This window comes from Lepus europaeus, chromosome 15 (assembly GCF_033115175.1).
Source record: "Lepus europaeus isolate LE1 chromosome 15, mLepTim1.pri, whole genome shotgun sequence".
NCBI classification, from domain to species: domain Eukaryota; kingdom Metazoa; phylum Chordata; class Mammalia; order Lagomorpha; family Leporidae; genus Lepus; species Lepus europaeus.
This window is the reverse complement of record NC_084841.1, coordinates 60,166,722-60,182,368: the sequence shown is the minus strand read 5'-3', so window position 1 is coordinate 60,182,368 and position 15,647 is coordinate 60,166,722.

Below are 15,647 nucleotides of genomic sequence, written 5' to 3'. Positions count from 1 at the left end.
ACTTGGGCCATCCTCCACTGCACTCCAGGGCCACAGCAGAGAGCTGGCCTGGAAGAGGAGCAACCAGGACAGAATCTGGCACCCTGACTGGGACTAGAACCCAGTGTGCCAGCGCCGCGGGCAGAGGATTAGCCTATTGAGCTGCAGTGCCAGCCTACTATTTCTTTTGATCTTGGGGCAGAAACTTGCTTTCTTGGTGCATTAGTTTGTACACTGGGGATCTATAATATTTAGTTCAAGAGGTGGTTATTGTCCTTAAATGAGATAATGTATACACATGGACTAAGAACCTGGCACATTTAGTGATAGGTGACCCAGAAGTTCCAGGATCTCCATGGTAAGTAGCTGCAAAGTTGACGAGTGCTCTCTCCCATACAAAATACCCCAAAAGTCAAAAACCCAGCCAAGCAGAAGGCTGCTACACCCGGGGACACAGGATGAGTTATTTGCATAATCTTGCTTTGAAACTTTAGTTCATGGAGAACAGCACCATCTTCAAGTTGGTAAATAAGTTCAAAGGCATTAAATTTGCCCTGTGAAGTGTGCATAATACCACTTTATCTTTCAGAGAAGACAGGCTGCCTCCTTCACAATGCCAGTAATGAGGCCGTCACCATCGGAGAGTGGTTCCCTCCCGAGTTCTGCTGGAGCTGTAGGCCGCACAGCCGTGATTCATCTGTAAATCATGCTCTCTGTTAGAGTCTTGGTGACTGCCGAAGCTGTGATTGCTGTCTCAGCAGAAGGAGGAGGCAGAAAAGGGAGCCGAGGGGAGGGCAGTAGGGCGCTGGGCCTGGTGCTGCCTTTTGTAAAACCATCATCTTTTCTCATTACCGCAAGTGTTGCCCCATTTCTGCACAATATTTTATACTCAATTAATTCCTGGAGACATTGCCAGAGACTAATGTGTTTTTTATGCATACTGAATAATCTTGGGATTTTTTAAATGTTGTTATTTGTTTAGATCATATTTTTCCAGAAAGCAGTAATACATTAATTGCTCACTTGGGGTGTAGAATAGCTATCCCAAACTATCATTCTTTTTATTTAATTTGGCTCATCCGTTCTTGTTGCAAATACCACTGGAGATGGGGATCAAGAGTAGAAGATCCTACTGTGACATATTTTGGTGTGTTAGATGTCAGGCTGTTCCCTTGTTTTCAATTTCAAGTGTTTTAGTTCTTATTTTTATTTTAAAATAAACTTATATTTTAATTGACACATAGTAATTGTACATATTTATGGAGTAGAGGTAGATAGTTCAATACATGTATACAGTGTGTGTAATGATCAGATGAGGAAAACTGGCATATCTATCACAATGGACATTTACTATCTCTTTGTGTTAGAACCACCCAAAATTTTTTAAAAAATAATATACAGAGAACAGTTCTCACATCATTCATAGGCACAGTTCTTAAAGGATAACCATACTTCCCTCCCTCTCTCTTCCTCTTCGCCCATCTCTCTCCTTCCTTTCTTTCTTTTTTTAAAAAATTTTTACAAAAACATAATTTCAGCCACTCTATAATCACAGGCTTAATGCACCACTAACCATAACATTCAACAAGTGAAAATCTTCTCTACTAGCTATCTTGAAATATACAATTAGTTTTGTCAACTAAATTCATCCTACTGTGCTGGATAACCTTAGTTATTGCTCCTGCCCAACTGTTCCCCTTAACCGTTTTGTTTCCATCCACCCTCCCCTGGATCCTTGTCAGGCTCTGGTAGCCACTATTCTGTTTTCTACATTTTTCAGAACAACTTTTCAAGTGATCACTTTACGTGACAACATGCATCTGTATCTGTCTGATTTTACTTAACGCAATATCCTCCAGTTCCTTCAGTGTTGCTGCAAATGTAGAATTTCATTTCCTTCCTGTGGCTGAAAAATATCCCATTGTGTATATATACCACATTTCCTTTACGCATTCATTTCTCAGTAGACACCTCGGTTGATTCTATATCTTGGCTATTGTGAGTAGTGCTGACATAAACAAGGGAATGAGGCAGATGTCTCTTTGATATACTGATTTCAGTTCCTCTGGCTATATACTCAGTAGTGGGATTGCCAGATCATCTGGTGGATCTAATTCTTTATACCATTTTCCATAATGGATGTACTAAATTACATTCCCATCAACAGCATATAAGATATTTTTTGAAAGTTTTGAAATCCATGCATTTTTTTTCATGAAACTTTACCTTAATGATTTATTTTATTTATTTGAAAAATTGAGTTACAGAGAAACAAAGAGAGGGAGGGGGAGGGGAAAAGGAAGAGGGAGAGGGAGGGGGAGAGAAAGAGGGAGAGGGAGGGGGAGAGAGAGAGGGAGATCTTCCATCTGTTAGTTTACTTCCCAAATGGCCTCAACAGCTGGGGCTGGGTCAGGCTGAAGCCTGGAGTCTAGAACTCCATCTGGTTCTTCCGTGTGGGTCCATATTCTACTACTTTCCCAGGCATGCTAGCAGGGAGGTGGCTAGGAAGTAGAGGAGCTGGGACTCAAACTGGTCTTTGTATGGATATTGGTGCTGCAGGCAGCAGCTTAACCTGCTAGACCACAATGCCAGCCCCTCCTTCAAATCTTCAGCTAAAAGTAGGTATGAGAAATGATCATTGGTGGTCCAAGATCTTCGAGATCCTTCAATGTGAGGCATTGTGGTTCCATTAAACATGGAAGTAGTGATTGAAATTCCCAGTTCTGATTGGTTCAGATGGCATCTGGCCTTTCCAGTCCTTACCTGGTGTCATGGCCTAGTAACAGAGAGTTTCATATGCTGATAAATTATCAGACAGCTGTTGACTGCATTGTGCCAAAGTGAGTCAGGGCCCAGTTCAGGTTTCTAGTTCTCCTTGGCAGGTGAGTGATGCTCACAGTGACGATGGGATATTGTTAAATGCCCTCTGGGTACTGTCTCCTCTGCCTTCCTTGAACTGATGAACATCAGAGGCTTGTACTTAAACCAGTACCCTGATTTCCAATAGTTCTCAGGAAACAGATTTTTGCTGTCCTGTTTCATGCTTGGCTGTCAAATTTTGGGTACAGTTCTTGAAGGTTTCACTGATGCCTGTCAAGTCCCTGTCAGTGTATCCTCCTGCACCCTCCTATTCTTAGCCTGTGTGCGTCTCTTCTCTGTCAGTAGGTTTTCTCTCTGAGGTTCATATAGCATCATCCTGGGTTACAGCAAGGCACTGGCCTATGTTTCAGAGGAATTGTTTCATCCTTTGAGCAATTAGTGCCTTCTCAAAATTCAGACATCCTTCAAATCCTGCCCTGCAGACCGCACTGAAGTGATGGGCAGGACGGATTTATCAGTCCTCAATCATGTTTGCCAGCTGCTCCAGCCCACTGCAGAGAGAAAACACTTAGGCATTCGGCACAGATGCTTGCATTTTGTTTTTTTTTTATCTGAATAGAACCTGCATGAAAAGATCTCAGAATTATAAAAGTCAATCAGTGCTTATGATGTCAGAATGCTCGCTGTTTCTCTCCTGGGGACATTTTCTTGGCATCCCAGTGTGATCTTCTAGGTGTGTCTAATTGTTCTAAAGGCACAGCTGTGTGAATTTGATTTGCCTGCAGGGAAAAAAAAAAGTCATCTTTCCAGACGTCAGGGAACAATCTTCAACTTCCTTCTTGGGTTTGCTTTGAATTTCTATGAAGCCCTCTGAGTTTAAATTCTTCTGGCGGCTTAGTAGAAAGCATTTTCCCTTCAGTCTCAGAGGCTGACTTCTGATACCTTTGAACTTACCCCAAAGAACAAGGACCATTCAGAATTGGCCTCATCATTCAGACTTTTAAGCACATCCATAGCTCAGAGCTAAAAGAAAAAAAAAAAAAGAGGGAGAGAAGAAAGAGAATGTTGGCTGTGTTTCCCTTTGTAGATCCTTGTGTGTGCCTTTCCTCCAGGCCTTTGTGGGGGCGTTACAGCAACAGCAACTCTGCTGAGACACAACAGACTTACTTTCCTGCAGCTGAAATAAGTATTTCAACATTGACGTTAAGGCATCCGCTGAGCCTGATCTCAGAGATGCAGGAAGCTACTATTTTTAGCGGGGGAAAATATCAACATGAGACAAAGAGAATAACTTGTGGCCAAGATTCTACTATTTCTCCAAGTTACACAATATTAATAATGTCCAACTGCCCCCTAAGCAATGGGCAAATCCCTTTGGGCATTGTCCTGACCCAATCCAGTATTCAAGTAATGCAACAGAGTTGCCAGAATTCAGTAACGGTAGATGATTTTGTGGAGAACTTTCATCCTGAGAACCACAGTTGTCCCTGAATATCCACAGGGGTTGGTTCCAGAAACAGGCACAGACACCAAAATCTAAGGATGCCCAAGTCTCTAATAGCAAATGAGTAGTACTTACATATGACCTACATACATCCTCTAGTGTACTGTAAATCGTTTCTAGGTTATTTATAAGACCTAATACATGCTTATACCCCCCACTTAATTCACATGGATTCATTATAATGCTTGATGTGTGACAAATTCAAGTTTTTCTTTTTAAAACTTTCCAGAATTTTTTTCCCAAAACCTTTTTTACATTTTTTTTTTTTTTTGGACAGGCAGAGTGGACAGTGAGAGAGAGACAGAGAAAAAGGTCTTCCTTTTGCCGTTGGTTTACCCCGCAATGGCTGCCATGGCCGGCGTGCTGCAGCCAGCACACCGTGCTGATTCGAAGCCAGGAGCCAGGTGCTTCTCCTGGTCTCCCATGCGGGTGCAGGGCCCAAGGACTTGGGCCATCCTCCACTGCACTCCAGGGCCACAACAGAGAGCTGGACTGGAAGAGGAGCAACCAGGACAGAATCTGGTGCCCCAACCGGGACTAGAACCCGGTGTGCCAGCGCCGCAGGCAGAGGATTAGCATATTGAGCTGTGGCGCCGGCCCAAAACCTTTTTTAAAGATTTATTTATTTATTTGAAAGGCAGAGTTACAGAGAGGCAGAGGGGGAGAGTTACAGAGAAGCAGAGGAGGAGAGAGAGAGAGAGAGAGAGAGAGAGAGAGAGAGAGAGAGAGAGAGTCTACCATCCGCTGTTCACTCCCTGGATGCCTGCAATGGCTGGAGCTGCACTAATAGGAAGCAAGGAGCCAGGAGCTTATTCTGGGTCCTCCATGTGGGTGCAGGGACCCAAGAACTTGAGCCATCTTCCACTGCTTTCCCAGGCCATAGCAGAGAGCTGGATCGAAAGTGGAGTAGTCGGGACTTGAACTGGTGCCCATACGGGAATCCAGCACTACAGGAGGTGGCTTTACCTGCTGCACCATTTTGCTGGCCCCCCAAATATTTTTGATCTGCAGTTGGCTGAATCCATGGATATGGAGAACGTATGGTTTACAGGGCTATAACCTGAACCTGCCCTACCATGACTGCCCTATCTACTATGAAAAAGTTCAATGTGTGTAAGATTAGAGGGCTCTTCCTGGTACCTGGATCCTACCTGTGGATAGCAACTAACTTTGCCCACAGCTGCCTGGTCCATCTTACCTTCTCTTGCTTTTGGAGATTGCACTTGACTCAGCTGCCAAGTTTCCCTTACTGGCCTGACTGGACAGCTGTGGAAGCACTTGTAAAGTGTCTAGAGTATCCTCAGTTCTTACTGCTTACAGAAGAGAGCACTGACATAAAACAAAACACAGACACAGCGAGTAGTCACTTCCCAGAACTTCTGCTTTGCAACTGCTATGTTTTCTGTTGCCAGAATATGATCTTTCCTAACATCAGCATAAATACCTCCCACGCAGACCTTTCCCAGACTTTTCAGTAGATAATATTTTTTTGCAGTTGTTAGGAGACCAAGAATGACTTTATTAAAATTTTAAAATATTTATTTGAAAAGCAGAGCATCAGAAGATGGGGTTGGGGAAGAGACACATAGAGGTTGAGAGAGAGAGAGAGAGGGAGCGGGAGATAGGTAGAGAGAGAGACAGAGAGAGAGAGAGACTTTCCATCTGCTTATTCACTCTTCAAATGATTACAACAACCAGGACTGGGTCAGGCTGAAGCCAGGAGCCAGAAGCTCCATCTGGTTCTCCTGCATGGTAGTAGGAGCCCAAGCACTTGACCATCATCTGCTGCCTTTTCTGATGCAATAGCAGGGAGATAGATCAGAAACAGAGTATCCAGAACTTGAATCAGTACTCTGACATGGATGCCACTATTACCAGTGATGGCTTAAACTGAGGCGCCATATTCTGGCTTCAGGCCTTTATAGTTTTTAACTCAGGATCTCTGTATCAGTTATGAGTGACAGAAAACTCAAAACGTTTAAACAGAAAAAGGAACCTATTTAAGAGAATTGGTCAGGGCTTCAGGAATGATAGGTCTAGGGGTTCAGTTGATGTAATCATGACCTTCGGTATCATCACATTTTGATTTGGTCATTCTTAGCTTAGAAGTTTCAACTTTGGGGTCAATATTGTGGTGTGGCAGGTAAAGCTGCCACCTGCGATGCCAACATCCCATATGTGTGCCGGTTCAAGTCCTGGATGCTCCATTTCTGATCCAGCTTCCTGCTAATGTGCCTGGGAAAAGCAGTGGAAGATGGTCCAAATATCTGGGTCCCTGTTACCCATGTGAAAGACCCAGATGAAGCTCCTGGCTCAATGGCCCAGTGCTAGTCTTTGCAGCCATCTGGTAAGTGAATCAGCAGATGGAAATCTCTCTCTGTAACTCTGACATTCAATCAATCAATCAATCAATCAATCTTTTTTTTTCCAAAGGAATTTCAACTTCATGTGACAGAAGGATAGTTTTAAACTTCAGATACAGAGAACAATATTTCTGTAACAAATATCCCAGCAAAATTCCAAGGTATCTCATTGATTCTGATAGGATCATATAACCTTCCCAAGTCAGTTGTCAAGAAATGCAATGGTTACTTTGAGTGGCCTGAATCACGAGTCACAGTGAGCTTGTGTAAGAGTTGTTTCCCCTGGAACCACATGAATTATGTATAGATTCCCCAATGACAATTGGGACTATTTCCACAAAAGTCAGAAATGGTGCATATGTTTACTTCCAGCATAAATACATCTTACCAACTGTGCCTCTCAAATGGCGCCAAAGTCACAGCTGGCACTGGACTAAGTCTAAGCAATAGAAAAGAAGGGGTAGATAAGTATTAAGACGAACAAAGCAGAATCTTTGCCCTTGAAGAATTTAGCATATTGTGTCTTGCTTTGGCTAGAAACTGCAAATTCATGGTTCAGGTGCCAATATATTTTGACATTTGCCAACACATGTTGGTGCCCATGGCATACTCTCTATTGGGTCCTTCCTGTTGAACTTGGATCTGACTTTAGAATTCTTTGCATCACTGAGCTCCAGGCAGCCATGACAAATCAGCAGAAACTGGCACACGAAAAGACATTTACTTCCCAATCTATCTTAGATTGATCTTTAGCAAGTTAGATCAAGAGAACATTTGCTTTCAGTGTGTGTGAGTGAAGTTGGCTGGATGTGAACTGGAACCAGAAGATAGCTGGGGGCCGGTGCTGTGATGTAATAGGTTAAGCCTGTGGCACCTGCATCCTATATTGGAGCTAGTTCAAGTCCCAGCTTCACCACTTCCCATCCTGCTCCCTGGTGATGTGCATGGGAAAGTAGTGGAAGATGGTCCAAGTGCTTAGACCCCTGAAACCACGTGAGAGATCTTGGAGAGGCTCCTGGCTCCTTGCTTTGGATTGGCCCAGCTCTGGCTGTTATGGCCATTTGAGGAGTGAATCAGTAAATGGAAGAACTCTCTCTCTCTCTCTCCCTCTCTCTCTCTGTAAGTCTGCCTTTCAAATAAATAAATAAAACTTTTTTCAAGAAGAAGATAGTTGAGCAGCTGAGCACAGATCACTAACCAGTCGACAAGAGAACTGAATCTGTATGATGATAGTTGTTCTTACAGTTGTATTTCTGAGTTTGTAGATATCGTCAACGAACATATCACACTCATTCCTTTTCAAAGCACTGGAGTATTTTCTTTCTTTCTTTTCAAAGATTTTCTTTATTTACTTGAGAGGAAGAGTTACAGAGAGAGGGAGAAACAGAAAGAAAGGTCTTCCAGACACTGGTTCACTCTCCAAATGGCAGCAATGACTGGAGCTGAGCTGATCTGAAGCCAGGAGCCAGGATGGGTCATCTTCTACTGTTTTCCCAGGCCATAGCAGGGAGCTGGATCAGAATAGGAGCCACTGGGATATGAACTGGTACCCATATGGGATGCTCTACATGGGTTGCTGGCACCGCAGGTGGAGGCTTAGCCCTCTTTGCCTCAGCACCAACTCCTTGAGTATTTTCAATAACACCAAATTTAAATAACCGTGAGTAACTAAGCCTGATTTTTTTTACAACTTTGTTAAGTAAGATATGTGGGGGGTAAGAGGAATAAAATTCTTATTTCACATTACTGTAGTGGAATTAATCTATCTCTTTACACTCAACACTTAGAAATCTCAGTCAGTTGGTTTAATTATAGAGTAAAAGGCAAACGATGCATGTATTGGTATAAGAAGAAAAAACAGGGTATGAAACTACGCTTTCTCAAAGCTGTAGGACCATCATGTTAACTGGAAGAATATGAAGTGATGATCCTGAATATGTGCAAACTGTTAAAAGTGAGTGCATTTGGACTTCTGTAGACAACAAGTTAAATAGTGTGAACAACATTTTACTGAGAACCTACCATATGCAAGTTATTTTTAAATGCTCTGTGAGATATGAAGAGGATAAATTTGTCCATTTTTAAAGAAGTAGGGTTATCCAAGATGACTGAATAGAAAAAAGACCTGCTGATTTTGATTACAATAAAATAACAGAAGAAAAGAGGAGAAACTGTATTCCCAGGGGAAAGTCAGAGAGAAGTTTAAAGTGAGAATTCTACAGAAATAAGAGAGACACTGTAGAGCAGCAGGGACAGTACAAGCACATGGCAGTGAGTGGGACATCACTGCCAGCTTTTGCAGCTGGTGGCAAGAGGGGATGGCGTCTTCTTGGAGCAAGGCGACTGGACTCAATTTTCTAAGTTGGAGTACTGACCAACTTCCATTGGACAGGCAGCTGGCTATAGGGATGCTGTGGCTCTCTCTGTGGATGAGAGAGGCTTGTGGGGCTGAGATTGGATCCCTTGCTGTGACTTGGGAGCCCTGTGCCCTGTGACTGTGGGCATTCTGTGACTGCATATTGGAACATGGGCTATAGCCTGATCTTCTGTATATAAAGAGAATTGAAAATGAATCTTGATGTGAATGGAAGGGGAGAGGGAGCGGGAGAGGGGAATGCTGCGGGTGGGAGGGAAGTTATGGGGGGTGGGGAGCCATTGTAATCCATAAGCTGTACTTTGGAAATTTATATTCATTAAATAAAAGTTAAAAAAAAAAGAAACAAGAAAAGGCCATGAATTCTAGAGACTAGAATGATAAGAGCGACCTTCAGGCACTGCAACTGATCAATGAGACAAAGCTAAACAGAAAGAAAGGATTCTTCAATGTGACCCAAGTAGTTTAATGGCTCAAGCCACTAAAATAATATAGATTCTGGATAAACTGTGGGCTGATAGATCAGAGATCATGTGAGAAAATGCTAATGACTAGGAAAAATACTAAGTTAATATACTGTAAACCACATGCAGAGTCTTTGTTTCAGTTATAATGGAAATATGAAAGTGAACACCTTCCATATTCTAAGCATTACACCAAGCATTTATAGCTAATATGTTTAGTTTGTACAGCAATTCTACATTTCAGAATTATGGAAACTGAGCTTTTAAAAGTTAACTATTGCATCTGAGAGTATATGACTAGACAGTAGACTTAGTATTCAGCTTAACAGCAAAGCCTGTATGATTTACTACACCAAGTACAGAGGCTTTAAAAAATGAATATCTATCTATTTTGGGACCCTTTGCCATATATGTAGCTTGTACTTATTTTTCCATTCTACAGGTTGTCACTTCCTTTTGTTGATTATTTCATTTGTAGTGTACAAGCTCTTTAGCAGTTTGATGAAATCCCATTTGTCTATTTTTGCTTTAATTACCTGTGCTTTTAGGGTCTGATCCAGAAACTTGTTGTCCATTCCAATATCCCAAAGTGTTTTCTATTTGTTTTTTCTAATAGTCTCAAATTTTCAGTCTCACACTTAAGTTTTTAATCCATTTGGAGCTGATTTTGTAATGGTAAGAGATGGGGTGCAGTTTCATTTTTCTGCAAATGGCTATCCAATTTTCCACAGCACTATTTATTAAAAAGACTGTTCCAATGCATACCTTTGTCAGTTGGCTGTAGATATGTGGGTTTACTTATAGGGTCTCTATTCTGTACTGTTGGTCTTTAGATTTATTTTAATGCCAGTATCATGCTATTTTCGTTATTATAGCTTTGTAATACTTTAAATTCAGGTAGTGGCTCCTGCTTTATTCTTTTTGCTCAAGGTCACTTTGGGGACTGGTGTGGTGTAACGGGTTAAGCTGCTGCCTGAAATGCCAGCATCCAATATGGACACCAGTTTGAGTCCTGGCTGTTCCACTTGCGTTCCAGTTCTCTGTTAATATGCCTGAGAAAGCAGCAGAGACTGGTCCAAGTACTTGGGTCCTTTTACTCATGTGGGAGAGCCAGAGGAAATTCCTGGTTCCTGGCTTTAGGCTGGCCATTGTGGCCATTTGGGGAGTGAACCAACAGATGGAAGATATCTCTCTCTCTCCATTTCTCTCTCTCTCTCTCTCTCTCTCTCTCTCTCTCTCTCTGTAACTCTGCCTTTCTAATAAATAAATAAATCTTTAAAAAACATTGCTTTGACTATTTAGTGTCTTTCGTAGTTCCATGCAAATTTTAGTGGTGTTTTTTCTAGTTCTTTGAAAAAATGTCACTGGGATTTTGATTGGGATTACACTGAATCTACAAATTACTTTGGATAGTATGCACATTTTTACCATATTGATTGTCCCAATACATGACCATGGGATGCCTTTCTATTTCTTTGTTTCTTTTTCAATTTATTTTATCAATAATTTATAGTTTTCATTGTAGATATTTTTACCTCTTTGACTAAATTTATTCCCGAGTAATTTTTTTGTAACTATTGAGCACAGGATTGCATTCTTGATGTATTTTTCAGATGATTTAGTATTGGTATATAACAACACTACAGATCTTTGTACACTGATTTTGTATCCTGAAACTTAGGGGTTTTCTTTGTACATGATCATATCATCTGCAACAGTGAAAATTTGACTTCCTCCTTTACTATTTATATGTCTTTTATTTATTTCTCTTGCCTAATTGCTCTAGCTAGAACGTCCATTATTTTGTTAAATAAAAGTGATAAAAGTGAGCATCCTTGTCTTGTTCCAGGTCTTAGAGAGAAAGCCTTCAACTTTTCCCCATTTAATATATTAAGTGTTGCCTTGCTACTTATGACCTTTACTATTTTGAGATATATTTCTCCTATATCTAATTTGGCAGAATTTTTATAATGAAGGGATATTGAATTTCATCAAATGATTCAAATAAATAATCTAATTAAAATGAGCAGAAGACCTAAACAAACCTTTCTCAAAGGAAGACACACAAATGGCCAGCAGACACATGAAAGAATGTTCATTAGCACTAATTGCCAGGGAAATGCAAATCAAAACCACAAGGAGCTATCACCTCACTCTGATGAGATGGGCTATTATCAAAAAGAAGACAATTACAAGTGTTGGCAAGGATGTAGAGAAAAAGGAATTATTTTACACTGTTGGTGGGAAAGTAAATTAGTTTTCTTCTGGGCTCCAATTGTGAAATGGAGATTGGTGTGTGCTGGATTGGCTGACATGGCAAGACCTGCAGAAAAACTCAGCACAGCTCAATCTGCTGGTTTAATGTCTACAAGCTTTATTTGGTCAAGATACTCCCTCGTAATTATTCCAAAAAATTGAAGTCTCTTTGCTGTTAATTTCTTTGTGGGGGCAGCAGGAGCCTCTCAGCTCTTTCACATTTGAAGATATACCCAAGAACTAAAAGCTAAAGCAAATCAATAAAAGAGTTCCTGACCACCTGAACAATCTAAATGTGGACATAACCACTGGGACCTATTTGATTATTGATAAGGCAATGCTAACTGTGCTAAATTTTAGAGGGCACACACAAAAAAGTTTAAGTAACTGGTAGCTAATGCTTGATTCAACAGAAAAATATATGAAACTTTTAATAACAACAACAACAACAACAAAAAAAAACAGTAAGGCAGGTCCTCAAACACACACACACACACACACACCAGCACAAAAAATACAAAAACAGAATTATCATATGATCCATCAATCCCACTCATGGTTATGTATCCAAGGGAAATGAAACCCTTTGGTTGAAGAGACATCTGCATTCTCATGTTTATTGTAGCACTACTCACAATAGCTAAGAAATGGCAACAGCCTAAGTGTCCAGCCACTGATGAATGTATAGAGAGAATGTGGCATGAAAAATATGGAATCTTGTCATTTGCACAACATAAGTGGAACTGGGGATGATTATGTTAAGTGAAATAAGCCAAGTACAGATCAAATATCACAGGATCTCACTCATATGCAAAGTCTTCCAAACAGATGTTCTCATAGAATTCAAAAATACAATGGCGGTTATCAGAGGCTGGGGATGGAAGTGGTGAAGGAGTGATGGGGAAAGGTTGATTGATGAGTACTAGGTAGCTAGGTGGCAGTAAGATGTTTTAAGGTTTTATTGCATAGTAGGGTGGCTATAGGTAATGCTAATATATGTCTATTACTCTGCAATGAAGCATAGGTATAGGATTTTAGATATCTTCATAATAAAGAAATGTTAAATGTTTGAAACAATAAATACATTTACTCTGATTGGATATCACACAATGCAAACACATAACAAAACAGCACATATCTCATAAATTTGTACAATTTTATAACTGTAAATTTTTAAAAAAATTAAAAATGTGCAAAAATAAAGAGTTGAAATGAGCAAAACCCCTCACTTCTTGAATTTCCTGTTTAAGGTTAAACCTTGATGGTCATGAGAAGACTCCACCTTAATGGACAGAATTTTCTTCCATTTGTCTCCATTTGTGAATTAGACTTAACATCCCTATTAGTCATCTGGCACTTACCGTTGCCTCTTAAAATTAATAAATTTTTAGAATTGTGAAATATGTTGATACTACATAAAATGGAGAGAATAGTTTTAAAAATCCCCAGGCACCTAGCGCCCAGCTTCAACCCTTGCCAATACCTGGTCCGTCTTGCTTTTTCTGCCCTGCCCCTGCCATCCCCTCCACTGCTTACTTTCCTGAATGGACAAGTATCTGACTTGACTGTTCCTATGTCTCACAGAGGCAACTTGTTTCTTGTTAGCATAGAGCTTCTTGCATAATGCAACTCTGTGAGGAAATAGTAGATTTGAGATTTGAGGGAAAAACACTGCTTCTCTTGGAAACAGGCTTGTTAGAGTACTTGTTTATAATTGCTATAAAATAAGTTGGTAGATACTAGTATTCCCTTACCTGGATTTTATTTGCCCCAACTCAGGAGGCCCATGAGCATAAGAAGGTCCTCGTGGTAAGATCTCTGCTCAGGGCCAACAGCCATCGTGTCTTCTCCAACAGCCCAGGCAGAAGTCTGTGATAGACATCTTCTAGATGCTAGTCGCAAATGTTGGAATGGAAGAGTGGAAAATGATCAGAAACGAATAGTTCAGGTTTCTCTGGGAGGCTGGAGGTTAGAGTTGATTGACCTCTGATCTTCCTCCTTTCCTTTTCCTCCTTGGAAGTGTCCAAAGTCATTAAGGGAGAGATCTGCTCACAGGAGCCCATGACAGTGGCCGACACTAAGGTCTTCATAGAGGAGCAGAGACCAGGGCTTGAAGTACAGGTAAGTTCTAACACTCTTCTTGCCAGGTGTTGTGATTCAGAAGGATTAAGGTAGGGTACACTTAATTTATCATCTTCATTTGCAATGTCTCTTCTTTTATATTTTATTGAAGCATCATACACTCATATATCCAGAAAATCATACACCATAAGTGTATAGCTTGATTATTTAAACTGAACACATCTGTGTAATCAGCACACGGTCAGGAGGGCGAGCATTACTTCCCCCCACCCCTTCCCACAGCGACTATTCTTCCCATTGCATCAATGACAAGGCTTTTCATAATAAAACTGAAGTGCAGATCTTAAAGAAAACCATTCTTTTCAAGTCCTTCTCTTCTTTACCTTATTCCTAGTATCTTTTGGAAAATAAGCTAATAATCACAGTGGCGTGGGGGTTCCCAGGTTAGAAGCTACAGTCATTAGTCAGGGGCAGAAGCACAATCACTTCCTGAGTTCACTGTGCATTTTCATGTTAGTAGTTGTCTCTGTATTCTCCTAAGCTCTAAGAAAACTCCTTAGAGTTGACTGCTTTAAATAAAGGTAAGGTTTTTTTTTTTTAATTAATTCTTTTTAACACTTCAACAGAATCTGCCAGAATTTTTGAATCTCCCATGAACATCCATCAGTGGTGAGTGAGGAAGGCACATGGTAAATCAAGTGGAAGCACGGTGAGCATGTGGAACCAGGAGCCTGGCTTCCAAACATCCTAAATCCGCTGTCAGTAGATGCACAGCAAACTCCTGTGAGGTCCACACTTCCATTCCCAGAGCAGAAACATGGGTCTTTCAACTACATGCATCCCAGTCTGGTGTCCAAAGGGAAGGTCAGTGAGAAGGGGAGTCAACCTGGTTTCCCCAAAATCCGGTGACAATTTCAAGCTCAAGTATTATCATTTTTCCAGGAGAGGATGGTCCTTTCACCCTTTAATCAAATGACAAGCCAAGTGAGGCAAAGAGAGTTCCAGAATTAATTGCAAAGCACACAAAAGCAGATCAAGCTAAAATAAGCAAAAGGAACGAATGAAAAGATACAGAGGAAGAAGCATAAGAAAACTGCTCAAACACAGGGTGCTAGCAAGGAGTGAAACACCATGCACTCATGGAGGAAATTTCCAAATGGCCCAAGAAATGGCCCTTCAATGTGAAGCTCCATGGTCCAAAGCCAACAAGCTTTCAGCAATGAAGTCAAGGGTTTTGCACTCCAGCAAAGCCTCTGGCTATCATTGCCTCTTCGGAGTGAATTCTTGCAGGGAGTGGAGTCACAGTGAGATTTGTTTCCAATGATAATTTGAAGGTACCAGCACTTATTGCCCATTTATAACATTATTTGCTTCTGGATGACAACCTCGGATGGAAATCTCCCGGACCCCATTTATCTTACTTGTATTTGGGTGCACAGTTATTGGTGTGGCTGTTCGTCAGCTAGACTGAAGCCACCAGCCTCCTTTGCCAACGTCTCATAGCTGTAGATGTGGCTGTCCGTCAGTCAGGGTGAAAGAATGGGCCTCCTGGCTCTCAGCCAGCCATTGGCTTGGCTACAGCTTGTGTTACAAGAGCTCAAAATGGAGTGAGGGCTATCAAAGCCTTGTCATATTAATCTCAATTAAAATACCAGTTTACATATATTTGCAAGAATGATAGCACAGCAAAACACACATCACAATAAAAGGTGAAGGACAAGAGCTTTGGACTCAGTCATGGCTTCAGTTGTGTCTTTACCTTGGGTTCTTTAAAATTGGCATTCAGCTCAGTTTCTGTGTCTGTA